General features: G+C 37.0%; 1 protein-coding gene across 4 annotated transcripts in view; it reads left to right on the top strand.

The window, feature by feature from the left end:
• LOC5568147 (mucin-5AC) overlaps positions 1–21,032 on the top strand; it is a 188,699-nt gene that overhangs the window by 55,422 nt on the left and 112,245 nt on the right. The window contains exon 1 of one of the 4 annotated variants that reach the window (XM_021848621.1): positions 20,301–20,635. The exons of the other annotated variants lie outside the window; for them this stretch is intronic. The gene's annotated coding sequence lies outside the window, so the exon portion shown is untranslated. Of the gene's footprint in view, positions 1–20,300; positions 20,636–21,032 lie in introns of those variants that run through there. 4 annotated transcript variants of the gene reach the window in all.

Raw genomic sequence — 21,032 nt, 5'->3', positions numbered from 1 at the left:
TCTTTCATTCTTATCTTATTTCAGCTGTTCAATTGATTGTTCATTTAAATCAACGGCTTTAGACCAAATAAATAATAGAATGAATACTATTCCTGCACTCGAAGATATGCAGAAGTGTTATTCTTGTACCAAATAAGCATTATGTAAGACAATTCATATTTAATAACCTGTTTTTATGAATAACGAAACTGAGAAGTAGGCATGGATCCAGTAGGGAGGTATCGCTAGGAAAAGGAAGAAAAAGAAGAAGAAGAAGAGTATGCGTAACATGATTTTAGGGGTAGCCTCGAAATTTAACATGTTAAGTGCTCACAAGGTGAAAAACACTTTCCACTATTTCAAATCAAGATGGTGTCAAAATCCAAAATGGCCGCCGGAAGTCTTACCTTTATATTAATACTCTTATTGTTCACTAAACTTGTTTCTTTGTTTACAAAAAATAATGTTTGCATTGATTGAACTCGCTATTCACGCTAAAATCGCAGAACATGATTTGGAAAATCGTTCATCTCATAGAGTTAAGTTGAAACTCCTTTGAATCCACTAATATCTGTAAAAAAAAGGTGGAACACAAAAAATATTCTCTTACTTGCTGGTAAAAGTGAAATTATAATTGATAAGACGTAGTTGAGTTTGAGTATTTTCCCCTTCGACTTTATAATATTGCTTGATGTCGTACGTAACCATCAACATATCTTACAGCCCTGCAAGTGGGCAGTAGCCTGGGACACGGTTATATGAAAAATTTAGATTCTCGCTCCAGTCCACTTTTTGGATTGCATTTAGGTCCCATAACAACTGTGCAAAATTTCAGCTCGATCGGAGAAACTATATTTTAGCGCCAGCCGTTCAAAGTTTGTATGGGGTTTACTATGGGAAAACTTACTTTTGCAAAGAAAAATCGCCAGAGGTCGCCTATTGCCCTCTATAAAAATTCTGAACACAGATCTCGATAGGTATTTCTGCCGTGAGCAACATTGCCGAAGACCGCAAAACAATCCGATGCTTGTAAAAAAAGTTATTAAGCATATAGTTTTTAAGATTTACGGAAAATTCAAGATTTGATAACTGTAGGGATTGTCAGACAAAATTCAGAGCCGTTCATGGAATAAAAAATAAACAAGATAACATTCCGTCTCTGTTCAGCACGATGTAGTGTATAATGTTTTTGATTGTAAGGACTTAACTGCCGTTATACGCATAATTGTCCCATGTTCCAAAATATGCAATCGAGAAAAACGCGTTTAAAAATTTTAACACATTTAGGCCTCGCATTGACCAGGTGTGTGGTAAATTAAATTAAAATCTTTACAATAGTGTAAAGAATAGCGTGTTTATTAGAGTCAAGAGATTGTATTATGGGAATAAAGTTAATTTAGCTACAAAATTCAAAGTGGGACTCTTATGCCTAGAAATACGTTTTTTTTTTGGTGAATCTCTACGCATAACAGTCCCACTGATAGTGATGACCAAATATGTGCTAAGCATAATGCTGTAGAAGACCGTTTTTACGTATGGATTGTACCGAATGTAGAGGACGTATATCCTCAAGACTATGTTAAGGCACCTTATGTAGGCTCAAGTGACATGTGCCAAACGGAGCCACGTGTGGCAAAATGAAGAAATACGATTTTATAGTTCGGGATGACAAAACAAAGTTTTCTGTATGTGTGATAATGAGAAAATGTATGAGTTAGTGATAGAAAGAGTAAGTTAGAGAGTTTATAAGATGTAATTAATTCCTATATCGACTCTTCTAGCTGCAGACTTGACAGAAACTCATCTGCGAATTCAAGGTTATGCTGTGGAGTAAATATTTAACTCAAAGTTCACGACACAAATTTTTACACGATTTGACATTTTGTGGACTTTGTTTGCAAAATCATGATATGTGATACATCGCGAATTAAGTTTTAGAACTACCAACATATTTGCCACTTGCACCGAAGAGCCAATTGTCCGGAATAACCCAGTATGTGGCCAGGTTATCCAAAACCTTTTGAACTATTTTTCTTTAGACTTGAATTTGATTTCTTCTTGACTTCATCAAGTTTGATATGTCGCAAGATAGGTCTCAGGACCGCCAATATAATGGCCACTTCCTCTGGGGAACTGGCATGTTATCAAGTCATCCAAGAACCTTTGAATTACCCTTCTTTAGCCTTGATTTGGGAATTTATAAAGTTTGATGTTTCCAGCTAGGTTTCAGAACCGACAGTTTAGAGGTCATTTCTTCCAGGGAACCGGGAATTCTGAACAATCCGACATGTGATCAAGTCATCCACCTTTAGATTTGATTTGCAAATTCATAAAAATTAGAGTGTCCATCCCGGGACATCCCGGGACAAAAAATCCCGGGATTTGACAAATTTCGGGATTTCCCGTTTCCCGGGATTTTAGTTCTGACATCCCGGGAATCCCGGGATTCCCGAAATGTACGTAGAATTTGATGAAAACCACTAACTGTCAATGAAAAACAATCACATTTTTCCTAACTATCAAGCCCTATTTGATAAAATAGGAAAGCATCATGTAAAAGAGAATGAACGAGTAATTATTTTCATTAATAGACCAATTTACCTAGTAAGAAACACATATTTGTAATGGTCGAGTTGCAAAGTTGCAATGCTTTTTTCTTCAACATTGACCGGTTTTATAATTCTAGACTGAGAAAACAAATTTGAAAGTATAATAATTTTGGGTAATTAACTTTTTTCATGATCTTCTACAATACATACCCTTGATGATCTTGAATCGTTTCTTTAGAACAGTTTTGATGAGTTTTCAAATGTTTTAAGCAAATTGCTTTGATATTATGAGTTAATTTTTTACCATATTTCCATTCATAAGTGATACAGAGAATTTTAAAAATCCTTAGCTTACCCGTAATTAGTCAAGCTAAGTTTTGATTTTTGTTAAGTTACTTTATCAGAATAAGAGAGTCACACATGAAATGTGATTTGTTATAATTAACATGTTATCTAAGAAAGTCGCATTATTTTCTCCTTTCATTAAAAAAACATTGTATTGTCGAATTTATACTTTTATTTCAACCAAAGTACAAGTTTTTTTTCGAAAATTTGAGAAATCCCGGGATCCCGAGATTTCCCGGGATAAGCTAAAATTTTTTTCCCGAATCCCGGGACGATCAAAATGGCCGGGAAATGGACACTCTAATAAAAATTGATATGTCGCAAGCCAGGTTTCAGATTCGCCACTTCCACCAGTGAACCAGTATTCGGAACAACCAAGCATGTGGCCAAGTCATCCAAATGCGGTCGAACTGTTTTTATTTAGACTTGATTTGCTAAATCATAAAGTTGATTTGTCGCAAGCCATGGACTCGAAATTAAAGTGGTTACTGATTCTTCAAGTGGGATTATTTCAGTACTCCCACGATGAATCCAAAATTACGGTGAATTTCTAAGCGATGACCATGGTTCCAAAAACTAGAAGAATTTTGTGATTGACCCTGAAAATTCAACTGAAATTCATTGAAAAACGGATGGGAAAAAATATTTTGATATTGAAAATTTTAATCATATTTGACGCCAGGCTCGCATGAATGATGAATGCATCCCGATAATACAAACACATAAAATAGATTGTGTTCAACATGGGATGTAGAGCCAACGTAAGAAGATGTTAAAAACGATTTTCATAAACACCAGCTAATTGAAAACTGACATCTGAATATTTCGTTCGATATCAGTGCAGCGAATTGTATAGTGTGACAGTTATGCGTAGAAATACAGTAGTGGGATAGTTATGCGTGGAAATTCAACATTGGGACAAATTGACTTGGCTTGCTTTTCATTGAGGTTCCGAACAAAGTTAATGTTTGGTAAGTGTTTTCTAAAACTTTACGTAAAAATAAATTGTTTGATGACAAAAAGTCAAAATGCACAAAAAGTAACATGGGGCAATTATGCGTATAACGGCAGTTAAGAAATATAATCCTTTTTTAATGAGAATTTTTAATGAGATCATAAAGGGCCCCAACTCATTTATATCCAACCAGTGAATACATTGTCACCCAACTAGAGTTACTGTGCACGTGCTGTAGCCTTAGGTGCAGGAGCCTCATTGCATGCAAGCGCAAGGGCGCTCTGTACATTGTGAGACCTTTTTTGGTGCGCCTCATTTTTCTTGAAATGTGTCTCACTGCGGTCTCATGCGCTCCGTCACATGTGCTATTTAAAAGTCAGCGCAATAATTGAAGTGAATACAAAAGTTTTCATCGAGGATCGAAATTGTAACTCTTGGATCGCGAGTTTACGACCATATCATATAGACCATCTAGACACCTGCATAATGAGGCGAAAATAGTTGTAGAGGCTCTTCGTTACTAAGCAGTTGTTTCACAACTTGGATACCGATAACGAGCCGTAGCGCCGAGCAGCACATGAGACGAGTCTCCCCGAGAGCACATCATCTAGCGCGCGCTTTTAGAATTTTCGTGAGCCTCCGTCCAGCGCAGCACACTAGGATTCCTATGAGCTGAGAGACGGTTTGGTGGGAGGCTCGTCAGTACATTTATGTGCTCCTGATAAATAAGTCCTTTTCTTGTTGCAACAATTTTATTCCGCAACATCAGTTTATCACCACCTGAACAGAATATGACAAAGATCTTTTTCTGGGCTTCGCATTGCAATTTTCGAGAACTTTCTCTGTGTTGGTAAACATTGGCACACTATCGAACAGCATGCATAAAACAAATTTGGTTTTGTGTTTAAAATAACTGCTTAATCGCGAGTTGAAAAAGTTGCAACAATGTTGTGCCCTGTGATTGTCATGACAATTTTGCTTTTGATTGTATCCCAATCCGCAAAAGTATGGATAAACGGGTTGTGAGCGACTTGCTTTGTTGTTTGTTTTTCGTCTCCTTTGATGACAATTTGATTCACTGTATCCAACGAAGTCTCGCGGGCTGTACAAAATCGTGGAAAGGGCCGCAAGCGGCCTGCGGGTCGCAGTTTGGTGACCACTGGTCTAAAACTATCAATATCACTCTCAAGCTATCAATATCATTCTGATTTGACAACCAACAGCAGTGAAGTGACACCGCCCTCTGATAATTACCACGTGATCACTCATTCTGCAGTGATTATCTGCAGAATGAGTGATCACGTGGTAATTATCCAAGCTTTTAAAGTTTTTCGGTGACCAACAAATAGTTGCCATCATTCCAACAACAACATTTGAACATGGAACAACATTTTGATTCAAATGGCGAACACTGTGTTCATTCTGTCTCATATTCCGAACACCTTGATTCAAATTCCGAAAAGCACGAATAAATCGTATTCAAAATAATAATTTCGGAAACAAATTTATCTGAGCTTGTTCTACTAGTCTCAAACTAGAGAATCGTGGCTACTCCCGCGATATAAAATATATTGGAGACGTTAAAATTGAATTGCAATTGACTGCCATTTCCTTGTAATTTGTTGACATATTTCAATGAAACATTTCAACCAAATCGTCATACAACAACCGAGTGTTCGGAATATGAGTCTGTTCGGAATTTGAGACAAAACGGTAGTTGTTTACTGAAAACTCGATATTATACGACATTTTTCACCTTTTTGATGGAAAGACGGCCAACATATTATTATTTATGGATTGCGATAAAGATATAATAAGAAAAACATAATTGTCAGTAACATTGAACCAATCAAAACGAAGACTTTTATTTTTATTTGCCATCTACACTGCCGTGAATCTCAAGTCAGTCCCATCTGTAAAAAGTAGGCATTAAAAAAATGGACTGAGAAGTTTATAAACTCGTTTTACATACGAATATTCAAAACATTCTAGAAGATTAAAACATGTTTGAATCCTAATGAAACTTTCACAATTTGTTACACACACCGATATACTTCCGAGAAAAATATAAAGATGACCAAAACATGGTTCACTATTGAGCAATTTTCGCTGAAACCAGGCCACCATGCCAATTTTTTGACGAATCTTAAGTATTTCTTCAAGCGATATGTCTCATATTTCCTTTGAAACACAAAGCAAACTTAGTGGCATCGTATAGAGGAAGGTTGTAGCTCTCATTTGAAGTTTAAAGCTTGTTGGTTGCCATTTTGAATTTGGCGGCCATCTTGAATTTTGTTAGAAAACCCGTTTTTTAACCATTAGCGCTGGTTTTGAATTCTAAGTTCACTATCAGAAAGCTGAGAAAATACTGAGTAAGTTAGGCTACGAAAACTAGGTGAGCAATGGTATTAAGGACATATAAGAAAGGAATCCCTATCATGGCAGTGAAGATGGCTCCCTCACATACACAAACACATTTTCTGGAAGTTCACATTCTTTCTTAAAATATTTCACTTAATTACACTAAATCCACTTCCAAATTGCTAGCGATACGTTAGAACATTATTACTTTACAATTTTCGTAGTTTTAACACTAGTAACTGGTGAAAGTTCATGAATCGTGCTAATTTTCAACATGAACGTTTAACTTTTCTACAATTTTTTACACTTATTCACCCGCGAACAAAGAACACTTTTCGCCGAATTTCACCACTTTCGCTACACGTAGAACCTTCAACACATTTTACTTTCACTACTTTCTTATTTAAGAACATTTTCTGGTTGATTTCTGATGAAAACAACTTAAAATTTCACCAAACCGTGCTAAAAACAATTACCCGATCACAACATTTCGCTTTTTTATTTTTCTATTTTTACGTCGACTGCCCACTAGTGTGGGACAACATTTAGATTCTCACTCCAGTCCACTTTTTGGATTGCATTTAGGTCCCATAACAACTGTGCAAAGTTTCAGCTCGATCGGAGAAACTACATTTTAGCGCCAGCCGTTCAAAGTTTGTATCGGATTTACTATGGGAAAACCTATAGGTCAGCTATAGTAAAGCTATAGCTTTTTTGCCAATTAGCATTGAAGCGTTCTAAACCTTTTAAGAGCTTTGAGAGCGCAATTTTTATGTAAAGTAAGTTGGTAAAGCTTCCTACAGTGGCTGGAAAAACTTCCTAACAGAAACTAAAAAAGCTTTCTTCCAGAAGCTGGAAAAATTTTTTTTCCCGAAACTGGCCGAAACTGGAAAATCTTGCTTCCAGAAGCTAGAAAAGCTTCCTTTCCGAAGCTGGAAAAGCTTTTTACAGAAGCTGGAAAAGCTTCCTTCCAAAAGCTGGACAAGCTTCCTTCCCAAAGCTGGAAAGCTTCTTTTCAGAACCTGGAAAAAATTCCCTCCAGAAGCTGGAAAAGCTGTCTCCCAAAATCTGTAAAAGCTGCCATCCAGAAACTTCCTTTCAAAAGCTGGGAAAACTCCCTTCCAGAAGCTAGTAAAACTTTATCCAGAATCTTGAAAAGCTTCCTTCCAGAAGCTGGAAAAGTCTTCTTCCAGAAGCTGGGAAAGCTTCCTTCCCATTTCTAAGATGAAATGATCACACAAATACCTTTTTTGCAATTTCTCATCGTAATAGGCTGTTTATCATCACGCCAATCTGTCATGAAACGGCCTACTTTCCTGCACTGAAGTATGCAGTGCGGGAATAGTCATTACGCAACTGTAACCAGTGCTGTAATGATTCATTACGCAACGCTTTCTCATTACGCAACTGTTCTGAGTTGCGCAATGAATCATTACACAACATTTTTTTAGAAATTGTAAAATGATGGTGTATGCTTTCCGACATAATTTCTGATACCCTCAAATGGTCTTCTACGAAATTGCAAAAAATGTTGTACGTAACTCGTTGCAGAACTCTATTTTTACAGCACTCGTCGTAATTATCCTACTCGGCAAGCCTCGTAGAATAAATTTACGACTCGTGCTGTAAAAATCATCATTCTGCAACTTGTTCCGTAAACTACTATTAAAATTCACAAAACTTGTGTGGATTGAACCGGCTTAGAAGACAGATATGAGGGATATTTTAGCATTGAAGAGGAATCGTCATTCTTTCTGTTAAATTCATGTATTCGATGTCTTAAATAAGAATCGGATTTTTTATTACAAACCATGAAACATTCTGATTATAAAAAAGTTATATGCAGGTGGAAAATCATAAAAGACTCAAAGATGTTGAAGGTTTTTTTTTATTATATTTCAAATCCGTCAAAATAGAGTCTTCCATGTCTTGCGGCCCGCTCCATGTTCTGAAAGTACCGAAGTGGCCCGCATAGACAGCATGGCTGAGGACCACTGTTTTAGACCATCAGCCATCAGTTGATATGACTGATATTGTGCAACTCTGCACCCAACAGCTAACAGTTAGACTTTGCGAAGCAATTAAAATGTTCACAAATATCAGCTAATTTGTATCATTCAAATGCATTTGTAGTCACTGTTGGCCTTAAGTGTTCGGAATATGAGTCAAAACGGTACTTTGAAAACGCAATGCAAATTGATTCTATCGTCGCTAAGAAACCACAAATTGAGGGTCCCAAACGCAAAGAAGTGCAGGTGACATTTTGGTCGGTTTTTGTTACGTATATTAAAATCCAGGTTCCCAAGCTTTTCTACGGTACCTTTGGCAATCTTTTTCGTTCAACATAAAAAGTAGTTTTTGGCTTACATACAATTTGCATGGAATAAAATATTGCTGAAGAACCTCCAAAGTCGATTTTCTCAAAATTAGGTTTTTGTCACTTAAAGCCCTTTGCTTTTAACCTCCTCATTTGTAAGGTTTCCAAAAAAAGAATGAATAAAACTTTAAAACTCTAATATGGCTCAAGCGAATTGGCAAAGTTTTTGATGATTATAAAATATAAAATATCTTGTGCCGAATAACAACTATTTGAAGATAAACAAATAATCACGGAAAAAGTTGGTTTAATGAGCATTAGCCTCATGACAGTATTCCAAACTTCTAACAAAAATATAACTTTAGATAACGCTGAGCCTTACCAACGATAGGCTTGAATAATTAGCAAACAACTAATCAATTATCTATGAAGCATTCAATATCAAGGTTTCGAAGTACTATTCAGTTTCGTGGAAGAACTTTTAAGGTTGCTTGCCCCCTCCTGATGGAAATCCTGTCTACCCCCATGATCATTACCATCATCTCTTTGAACCAGACGAAACCCGGTTTACGGGACAGCTGGGCTGGGTGTAAAGAGTGCCCTTTTCGGCTGGCCACCCTCTCTGCCCCATCCCCATCTGCATTTGCCCAAATTTGGTAGCACTGAGCATCGTCAGTGGCGCAGCTTCGTCATGGACATGCGCACCGTTGCAAAACGAGTATTCTCTGGTGCTGCAACGGAACGGATCGTCGCGTGTTGTATACAAACAAACCCATGTCTCGGCCTGGCTGACGAGGTGAGAGCCGGCAACACCCGGCCCAGGACACCACCACCTTCCCATGGTCCTCTCATTCCGTGTCCTCACAAGCAGCGCGAAAAGTTGTTTTTATCTTGCTTGCTGGTGCTGCGTTATTTTGGTGCATGTCTGAGGGGGCATCCGGAATGAGGGACTGACTGTGGGACGGATGGCGGCGAATATTGATATCACACGCACGTTTGACGATAGGGAAATTTATGGTTCCAACGCGGCCAATCGGTTGTCGTAGTGTGTCTGTGTGTGTGCACAGGATATGGGATGTGGTAGTGGCCGATATGAGTTTCGGTATTCTTTACGACCCGGGTGAATCACAGTCAACTTAACCGGATTCAGATTCCGGCGGCTTTTGAAGGGCGTTCAAATCTGTTGGAAGCTGCTTCCATAAGCTTACTGATGCCCAGGGTGTATACCTATGAAAGCAGGTGGCTGGGCTTAACTATTCGAAGGCCGAATCAGTTTTTAGCCACAGAAGTATCGTCCTTATTACAAAAAGTCACAGACAAAGCACACTACACACGGTACAAGAAAGCAAAATAGTACAATTGCAAAGAACGCTCTTGCTTAATAACTATGGAAGTGCTCATAGAACAATAAGCTGAGAAACAAACTCTGTGAAAGAAGAAGAAGTAGGACATGCAGGAATTGATTTCTGTTTCCATGTTTAACTTGCTCAATTTTCAACACGAATAAGTTACAAAAGTTTGTGGATTGGTTATGTTTTATACTAAGAATATATCTACATTAAGTAAACTGCCGTGAATATAAATGATATCAATTTCAAACAAATCTTCCAATGATCTTTCATCTACGCTAACGAGACAGCACGATTTGTTCCGTAATTTTACGTTGGAAAACATACCAAGCCAAATTGTCTTATAATAAAAAGCAACCGCTTATTAGACAAAAACGGTGTTTTGTCTATCTATATTTTTTCTTGGAAAGATAACGGAGTGAAAATCAATTTGTAAAAGTTTCGCTGATATTGAAATAGGTTTCAATCTTCTGTAGAGTAATTCTGTGCATAATTGCGCACGGAGCAAAAGAATTTCGCTTTTAAATAAGTTTGATTGGCGAAAATAACTAAAACTCTAAGAATCTCTAGTAAGTGAGTTTCATGTTATCAAAACTGTTATTATTGTAGCTTAAATAATGTCATATTCTATGAATCGACCGAACCATGAAAAAAAGTTCGCCAATTTTTCGACAATCCCCCAAATAAACCCTGTTGTCTGCACAACTCAATCACGCCAGCGGCACCAACATAACCAAAGCCTGGAATTGCTTTCGCGTGTCAAAATACAAACACCTTCTCTTCGGCGGCTGCCATAAATGTGCGCCGATGAACGGCGGGCTCCTCTGTAACCAGCACCGGCATTGCTTCGGCCGGTCGTCCTTCTCCAAGTCTCTGGGCATTACCAAAATAACAACAAAATTTCAACACATGCTTTTGAGCGTCGTCGACTCGACGCTCTATCTCTATAGATACCCACTAGAGAGGGGCCTACAAACCCACTGACTGTAGCTGGTAGGGAATGACGCGCGACGTTATCGGCGAGCAATATCGGAGAGTAAACGCATGCGCTTCAACGGTAGTATTTTTTGTACTGGATAGAAGTATTATAGTCCTTTGGATTAGGTATACAAGAAATTTTGTATGAGAATCGGTCGAATATGACAAATCTTATTCCAGTTCTTCGAATGATTACTCGACATTCAAAGTTCGCTTGGAAGCTCTTCACAGAAGTGTTCGAAATATTCGTCCAGCACAGGGATGCCCCAACGTACGGCGTACGGCCCGCGTCTTCATTTTATGCGGCCCGCAAAGAGTTTGTAGGAGACTCTTCTCATATATAGCTTGTAGGGTGTTCTTGGAGTTTTAATAACCGTTAAGATGTTTCTTCTTCGTGGCGTATCGTCTCAACTGAGACAGATCCTGCTTCTCAGCTCAGTGTTCTAATGAGCACTTACACATTTATTAACTGAGAGTTTTTCTTTTCCGGTTAACCATTTTTGCATGTGTCGTGTGGCAGGTAAAATATGCTCTATGCCCTAGGAAGTCGAGAAAATTTCATTTAAGATAAGATCCTCTACATGCGGGATTCGAAACCACGACCTTCAGTATGGTCGTTCTCAATAGCTGCGCGTTCACCGCTACGTTTGACTGGGCCCTAAACCGTTAGGATTGTTTTGTGAAAAATAAATGGCTTGAGGTGATCGATTTATGTTTGAGAAAGAGAAAACAGTTATGGTTTCGGATTACTAGAACATTTGTTCTTTTATGATTCGTTTTACACGCTCAGAAACTTTCAGAAAATGCTGACTGTAAAACATACACCGTGAACTAGTAATGTCTTACATGCTGGGAAATTTTAATTGAAGCCGGCTCATAAATAACTGATTATTTATGAGCCGGCTTCAATTAAAATTTCCCAGCATGTAAGACATTACTTGGATTTAAAAATACAAAGTCAGCAATAACTAGGATCAATAGTAATTCACGACAAAGTCCTTGAAATTTCGCGGGTTATTAAGGCGATAAAACGATGATTTTGCGCCTTTGTAGAGGTCTTATATTACGGTTGTTAAGAAAATTTTCCGGTTTGCGGTAGCCGCAGAGTTCTACCGCAGCTGTCAAAGTTCTACCGCAGGCTTCGAAATCATTCCATCATTGAAGCAAACAATTCAATCATAGTATGCTACTATGAAAAAACGCTATGAAAAATAACAACAAACAACGATCATCAAGACGGTATCCAAGGTATCATTGAAGCCTACTGATGATTCACCAGTGCAAATCAGTGATGTGACAGCTGCGGTAGCTTTTCGTTGCACCGTAAAACGGAAAATTTTCCCTAAAATTGCAATACTGTTGGCAAAATTTTCCAAAAAAAAATGCATTTTCTGTTTAAATTTAGTGGATTTTGATCAATCCTATTTTTTGTTTCTCACAAATAGAAATTATAAAACCATTACTAGACAGACTAGCAATTCAAAAGTTACGGCTACACGATATGAAAATTATTGGTGGAACCTCGACACTCAATTAAAAAAAAACGGCTTCTTATGCAAAACCCTGGTGTTTTCTACGATTGTCATATCAATTTTTCGGATTCATCAAATTCGAGACATTTCACGCGATTTACTAAATTTTGCGTCTTACACAAAACCTGATTCTGACACATTTGTTCATCTCGTCTAGTGTACAGCTCTGCTGAAGGTTTTTCTTCTTTTTTTTTCAATTATGTGGATTTTTAAAATTTGCAAAAAAATACTTTGGTCAAACCGTTATTGCTTTTGATCTCGAGATAGGAAAAATCAGTCAAACAAAAATATATGTTGAGATTCAAGTTATGTCTGAGGAACTGAAACAATTTCATTCAAATCGGTTAAAAAAGCCTTAGCTCTTTTCTATAGAAAATTGAAAAAAAAAATGCAAATTCTATAGCTTGCTTGTTCTTAAGTTCTTGGCAGCTGATCACGGATTTGAGACCGATTTTTATGTTTAACCAGACAAAACTGTAATTCTGTCGAGCTTGAGCAAAAGTTATTGCAAATAGGTCAAATTGACCAAAACCGATCTCACTAAATCAAGAACTGTTTTTTTATAGAATCGTGATAATGAGTCTTACACAATCCTGGAAAGGTTTACAGTACGGCCCATAAAAAATGAGAAAGTTTTCACAAGCGTTATTTTCATTGTTTTTATAAGTGTATGTAAGTTCTGATGACTGTAGTTCATTCTTATATAACTTCGCTATATAGAACAGTTTGTGTCATATTTTTATCATTAACCTAAATAATATACTGACGCAGAAAAGTAGGAAGGTTTAGTTCTCCTGAAGTCAGACAAAAACATTTGTCCTTCGTGTACTCTGGTGATAAACTTTGCACCTTCAAAAATAACACTTGATTGTTGAAAAAAATAATTTGTTAGATATCAGAAGATGTAGATATTCTTAGACTGCGTGATTTTCATATTCACCTTCAAATCATGGTCATAGTTTTGAGAGCAATTGTGTCTTATGGGTTGATGTGTCTTTATTTTTTATTGAATTTTAATGAAAAATTAAAACAAAGGTCTATTAGAGTTTTTTGAGGAAGAAGTTAGTTTCTTTGGTATTCAGATTCTGGCGGGATTTACTCAAAAAATTGGCTGGAATTGTCACAGAATACTGGACATGATTTGAAACTTAAGTAACATTCTCACAGAATGTAAGACATGATCTGTCAGAGAGAATCACAAGCAGAATTCTGTGACAATCCTAGCTAGTGGTAACCTGAATCCGGAACGTAATTTGCACAAAATTCTGGGCATAGTTTTCACATAATTCTGAATGGGAGTCTGATAAAATGGTATGCAGTATTCATATCGATTCCATGTCAGGATTTAAAAGGAATTTTTGGCGTCCCTACTGTGGTAAAGTACTGATTCTCAGCTTATTGTTGAGGAGCACATTCACAGTTATTTTTTGCCGTTGTTTCAATTGCATTCGCATATCTTGTGGCAGGTATGATTATGCTGTACACCCTAAGCAATGTTCAATCATAAAGAGATTCTGATGATGAAGCTGCAATTTATGCATACGTTACATATGTATAAAGCTAGCGTAACTGGATAACTACAGTTAATCTGAATTGAATTGGGGAAGGGTCCTACTAAAGCTGTATTGAAGTTAAAATTTATATCAATTTATTTCAATCTTTAGTCCCCAGTAATGCTAGCTTTATATCCACCGTATGTTTATCCGCATAAATTGCAGTTTGAGCACCATGGTTACTTGGGTATGCTCCGAAAAGTTTTTGGCACTCATAATTGTCGTAATTTTATACATTTCAGGGTGGTGAACGAACTAACCATCTAATATGCACCCTTCTTTATTTAATTGGCGTCCTCAGCATTTTTGCCAACATGTGCATAGCCAAGAATGACAGAATACCTTCTTCTTTTGATTGCTTATCGTTCTTTCTCGCTCACTATCCAGCCACTAAAGACTATTATAGTTTCTATTTGAATTGCACCACTTTTCGAGGAAACTGGTCATTCGGGGAACTGCCATTCGGGGAACCGATGATTCTGAACGCAACTTTTGATGTCTTTTCGTTGTATTATGCCGCGATAATTTTTGGCGTCTTCTTCTATATGTAATCATTAATGTTGCCTTCTTTTGAAAATAGACTGTTCTTTATATTTATACTGTTTAAAATTTTTATTATTTAGTAAAGCTAAATGTTAACCTATTTTTATACTTTGCTGTATTATGAATTCTTGCAAGACGTGCTGTAAGAATGATTATTACTCAACATATTTTTTTTGATTGCGAATACATGATCTCTTTTCCCTTTTTTGGGTAATAGACGGTGTTTTTGACGTACACTTTCAAAATTAAAATTTATATTGAATCGTTCAAAAGTTTTGCCACACAAACATTTAAAACGAAAAATTATCTGCTCTCGTTTATAGGCTATTCTTGCATAATGCTGTAATAATAGGTCTTTGGATTAGAGCTTTAAATATTTTGCAAACAAATTTTCCCTTCTTTTATCAAGTAATTTTCATCAAGTGTTCACGTCAAAACTGGGACAAAGCTTGATCTGCAGCGAAATATTCCATGAGCGAAATATTCTACTGCGAACTTCCTTTGAAAATTTAATATTTTCAAATATGTAGATCCCAACAAGCTATTCTATGTTCTAGAGATATTCTATGTTCTGAGATGTAGAAAAAAATATCATTCGGTATAGATCTTCCACCAGACCCGTTACGAGTTTTATTTAGTTATGCTCTCTAATGTCACAACAATTTTTGACATTCATAGCTTGGAAAATCTCTGATCAAACAGCATGATTATTGCAAACCAATTAAAATTTTTTGCTATGGGCACGGTGGTGTTGCTCTCGGTAAAAGCTTAAAAAATGCCGATATTCATTCTAAGTCAATCATTATGCCAAACGACCATTATGCCAAATGAAAATTATGCCAAACGGCCATTATGCCAAACAACCATTATGCCAAACGACTTTATGCCAAACGGGGTACAATCGCAATATATTAGTTATTAATCATGATATACATTGATTACGATTTCTGAACAAAATGGGTGATCAATCATCAAAAAGGTGCAATAACCATTCAGAAAACGCTCTAGATAGTAGAGTAAAGAATTCAATACGAAATGGATGAAGCAAGTTAATTAACCATTGATAATGAAACCTATGGAGGTGTGATTAGTGGAACACTTAGAGAAATCTTTGAATCAGTTAATGGATGAATGTTTGTAAGAGTTATAGTTAAAGTTTATGAAAGAATCCGTTGTGACATTAAAGAGTTATGTTTATAGGTAAACATTGAGGAGCTTGATAGAGGGGGGAGGGGGATCAAGAAATCTCGAAAAACGATGGACGTCATATTTGAATCGCCTCTAGTGTAATTTGTATGCAGTGAAGTGATCAAAACTGAGTATGAACGATTTTTTGGTTTGTAATTTGGGGGGGGGGGGGGGGGCACGTGCCCCCCGTGCCCCCCGTGCCCCCTTTGTCTACGCCAATGCTTATAATGTTGCATCTCTTAAAAAAAATTTGGATACTCTGGTATTTGGGAGATTGCCAAAAATGTCGTTTATATATAAAATTTATGTAATTCGTGGTAGTTCGATATTAGGGGGTGACATTAGGCCAAAGCATAATCTGAAAGATCTCAGAAAATATTGGGAATATTATTTTAAAAAAATCATGTTGTATTTCTTCAGTTAAGTTATTTGCAGCTACAGTGGGATTCCGTTTTTGGCATGCTCCATTTTTAGCACCCCCTGATTTTGGCAACAAAATGGATCCGTTTTTGGCAACATTTTTGAAAACCATTAAAATTTATAAACTTTTGCAAATATCTGTGTGTATTTTGTGTTAGTCATTTGAAAAGCAAGTCAACTTCACGCTTATCGCATTTCAGAGCTCAATTTTTGTTGATATTCCTCCAAATTGCACCAACTGCTGGTATAACCGTACGCGCCTATTTACTTCTAAAAGATCGTGTGTTTGCAACGTTTCATAAATTAATTAATCTCTATGAGTATCTCAACTAGTGTTCCAATATCTTTTCTCAGGCATTCCCGCTATATGACCAGCCCACTTGAGTATGCCGGTAGGTGATACACCATCTTCTTCGAATTTGGAAAATCTCTTTTGAACAAAGCACAAGCATCAACACAAGAGCAACAAAAAGTCTATGAGTTTCTATCATCGTCTCGCCTTTTCAGCTCACTGTTTTTTTTATGGTGGAATTACATGTATAGCGTATGTAAAAGCATCCATAACAATAGATGCAAACCAAGCAAAAAGTCGGGTCTCTCAGCTTTTATAGAATTAATTTGACAATACCACCAGCTTTTATAGAATTAATTTGACAATACCCACCAGCTGCTATACGCTGTTTGCAAACACTGTCGAAACTACACTTTATTTTCAATAAGGGAATTAAAGCGTGCAATGAATACGATAGAGACTCTGTATAATGATAGACATTTAAAGATACAATCCAATATTGCTCAGGATAGAATGTAATGCGTGCCATATTAAGATTTTAATTAAGCATGCGGGCCACATGGATTAAAATGTTCCTAATGCTATCAAGGATCACCAGCTAGGTCTAGGAGTTTTGTAACTGTATTCTGGAGAATCCTTACGGGATCCTATGTTCTTTTAGGAATTTTCAACGAAATCTTGAAAATACTGAGTGAAATCTGGGTATTCCTATCGGGCATTAAAGGTTTTTTGAAAACGGAATCTTAATGTTCTGAGCAAAGTCCTTGAAATAAGCGATAGCCATTAGATCACCAACCCCTTCATTGTAAAATTTGACGCTTGGACTTAAACTGTTGAGTTAAGATATGCTCATCGAATTAGAAAAATCATTATGTTTTGTAACACCTAGAACTTTTTTGTAAATACGTTTGTTAATGAAGGTATTGTATTTCGGTATTTTTTCACTATTTTATGGACTTGTCCAATTCTAGAATAAAGGTCACTTATGCGATGATTGTTTTTACATGGCCTATGTATACAAATAGTATGCATAAAGCTTATAGAACATCATTGAAGATGCTTCAGCAATAAAAGTGTGTGAATTTTTTATCTGTCGCAATTAACATGACAGGTCTATAAATTTATAGTATAGCCCTCTCCTACAGAAATCCACTTCGAAATGGACCATTTGGAAGTCTGACCATCATTTGGATCCATAATGATGATATAATAACGTCCAAATAATATTCTTGAAATTGGCAAAAATGGATTCCGATTTTGGCACGGTTCCGTTTTTGGCAACTGAAAATTTCGATTTTGTTGCCAAAAACGGAATCCCACTGTACCATAAAAAATAGATTCGTTCTTAAACCATTTCGTGACATACAAATACCATTCCATTTTTATGTATATAGATAAATAATTGAAAAACGCTTGATAATATTGCCTTTTTAAATTATCACTTTTTAACCCTCTAATACCCAAATTTTTATTTTCGATTTAAGTATTATTTTTCGTTATCTAAAATCGTTCTAATCACGTTTTGGGCATTTATTTATTTTTATTCGCAAATTTTTAAATTTTGGTTTTTGATTTTTATAATTTTTATTTTTGAACATCCCTAGCTTTTTTCATTTTTTCTTGAAGCCTTTTCTAGTTGTTGATTTTTGGCAATAATAAAAATTTTAATTGTTACGGTATTTTGAAAAATATTAAATTTTTAATTTTTATTCGGAGCGTATTTTATTTTCCGTGTAACTAACGGAAAAACAGGTTTGAAATGATTTCAATACCACCAGGCTCTTCGTTTGTGATAGGTTAATCGTAGAAAAATATAAAAGGCACGATTTTTTTATATTACACGTTAAATGAAGCCCAGGCATTTGTAGGTTATATAAGAATGCAATTTTTCAAACAATTTCTAAAAATACAAAAAAGTTTCAAAAGTCATAAAAAACTTTTCTTATATGCGTGTTATGAGTCAAGGTATAAGCCAAAAATAAAATCATTTTGATTTCCGAGCTACGAAAAAATACACAAAATTCCAAAGTGTACCCCGTCTAAAGGCGGGGTTGGGTATTAGAGGGTTAAGCGATTTCTTCACCATGGCCTAAGTCTTAAACCTAGTTTAACTAAATGGGTAAACGTGGTTTACAGCTCAAATGAAGGTGAAGAAATCGGCCCTTCAAAGAAAATTTCACATTTAGGTGGATGAACACTATTTTAAAATCTCACACCCATGTCCGGTATATCAATTGTTATTGGAAAGCTCTTAAAAAAGCGGTACCGTCCACCCCCGCTAATTTGAACGGTATCTCATGCAAACCATCGGGATTCATTTTTAATTTGAACATCTAGTCAACCTAGAAACGTGTTTCTGGTTACCTCTTTCACTGTTTTGTTTTGATTCTGCGTTCCGTTCCACAGCGTTCCACTTCACTTTACTCCGTTCCATGAGCGTCATTTAGTTTGAACCATTTTTAATCTGAACGATGTGCAAATTAGCGGGCTACAGATTAAAAAGTGTTCAAATTAAACGTGGTCAGACCAACGGGGGTACCCGGTAGACGTAAAATTTATGATCTTGCCCTAAAACCCATTGGCAGCCGAGTGTGCTGCTCTTCGTTTTCAAGCTAATGAATAGACCAAAATAAAACCTATCACCACTGGGAGATAGAAGAAGATATTATCTTCATCGTAGCATTGTTCAATAACGTGTAAATCCATTTGTTTACCCAGTAGCAACAAGCTACACACTTGGTTATCAATGGCTTTTAGGGCGAGATCATAAGTTATGCGAGATTTGTATCAATTCTAGTTTTTTTTTTTTTTTTTGATCCAATGTCATTCCTTCGAAGGGGTGAGATTGAGCTAACTTTCTTACGTTTCTAGTAGGGAAACAAACGAATTTTAATTAATTGTTCAACATTTGCAAATACATTACCCATGAACGTATTCTCATATTTGACAGAACATTTCAAGTCAAACTGCGAAAATTGTTGAAAAATCAAACTTACACATTTTTGGACCAATGTCACTCAAACGACGGTACATATATTTTTTTTAAATTTCACATGTAAGTTTCGCGCTCGAAGTTTTCATCTGAGTATGGTCAATAGTTTACTCATGATTTACTGAACATCCACTCTTCTTTTACTGGTTTATTCGTACGAGTTTTCATGTTTGAAAAGTAAATGCTGAAGTGCTCAATTGTGTCATATCAGCTTGAGCAAAAGTACAAGAAAATTATTTGACAAGTGGATTCGAGTAAAGTAAAAACTTTTGCTCAATTTATTGATACGTCCTATTGTTCTCTTATGATAACATAAAACATACAAAATGCTAGATATTAATCTTCTCGTATGAATCGTACTTATCTCGGTTCAAATCAAACAATTAAATGGTTTAGAATTTTTTTGGATAACGACTGGAAGATCTGGGAAAGTCTAGAAATTTTATTTTCAAAATTGAATCGACACCCTGGTTTTAACCCAAAGCAAAATATTATTCCATAGACTTGGTCCGTGGCTTCAAAACGTTTGGGCAGGCCTGGTCTAGTACTTCTCGGAACAGATGAGAGTCGTACGTCGCCTACTCCGAAAACCGCGTCGAGAGAGGACACGCGCTTTCGCGTGTCTTCTTGGCTCTACAGTTTCGTTTGTCTGCGATTCGGGTGCTATGCTTTGGATGTTGTTGATCACAGAAAACCAACGAATTGTGGGGGGTACAGAGGAGAAGGCCTCTAGCAGCCGGTCGAGTCCGAAGTGGCATGGCAAGCCATGTGACTCGTCCGGTTTTGATTTATGCATGTGTGAACATGGTTTTTCGCCGCTCGCGTTGTCATTGTGTTGGAGATCCATGGCGGCACACTCAGCCGCGATGTGTGTGATTTGTTTTTATTTTCCACCATCATCATCATCGTCGTGCGATTGGGGCGTTTTGTAGAATGTGCGGAGCGACGATTCGTCAGTCGTCTCGTACAGAGCCGAGTGTGTCGAGTCAAGACCATGTGCCCTTCCGTCAGTCAGTGTCAGGTTCGAACTAATGTGTGCTTCGTCGCGGTCGACATTGTCCAGTCATTTGCGCCAGCAGTTTAGTTTAGGTCACATTGAACAAAGTAGCTCTGCAACCTGCAGAATCTGCATTACTCATAGCAGGCGCGGTGAACAGTACTGATAGAGTGGTGAATTATTGTGATCTAGTGGGTGCACAGAAACGAGTACAACGATCCGGGCGTTGTGAAGAGTGAAGAGAAAGGAGGTTGAGGAGCGGTGGCGATAAAATTGAGCAATTCGGTGAGCAAATGCGTGTATTACAGTCAACACTCCATAACTCGATATTGAAGGGATCAACGAGTTATAGACCACAAAATTTAGTGTAACTGTGTCCAAGGGACCATCGAAGTAGCCATGAAAACCAGTACCATAATTCTCTAACTCGCCTTCGAGACACGAATTATCGAGTCTGGGAGAGTTGACTGTATTTCACCGAGCGTTCTTTGTTGACACGTGCAATCGACCGAAAATCGGAGTCATCATCACCGGGCCGCGAAGAACAGAGAGAAACACGTGGATTAAATGATTGCGACTGTGAGCTAATTTTGCTCCCGGCCGGGGACGGGGAGCGGGATTCTAATTTATGTTAATCGATTTTCATAGCGTCCGATGTTTGGCATGTTAATTGAATTTCGCC

The sequence above is a fragment of the Aedes aegypti genome, chromosome 3, assembly GCF_002204515.2.
Source record: "Aedes aegypti strain LVP_AGWG chromosome 3, AaegL5.0 Primary Assembly, whole genome shotgun sequence".
Taxonomy (NCBI): domain Eukaryota; kingdom Metazoa; phylum Arthropoda; class Insecta; order Diptera; family Culicidae; genus Aedes; species Aedes aegypti.
Note: the sequence above shows the minus strand (reverse complement) of the source record. Positions and strands in the feature narration are given on the sequence as shown.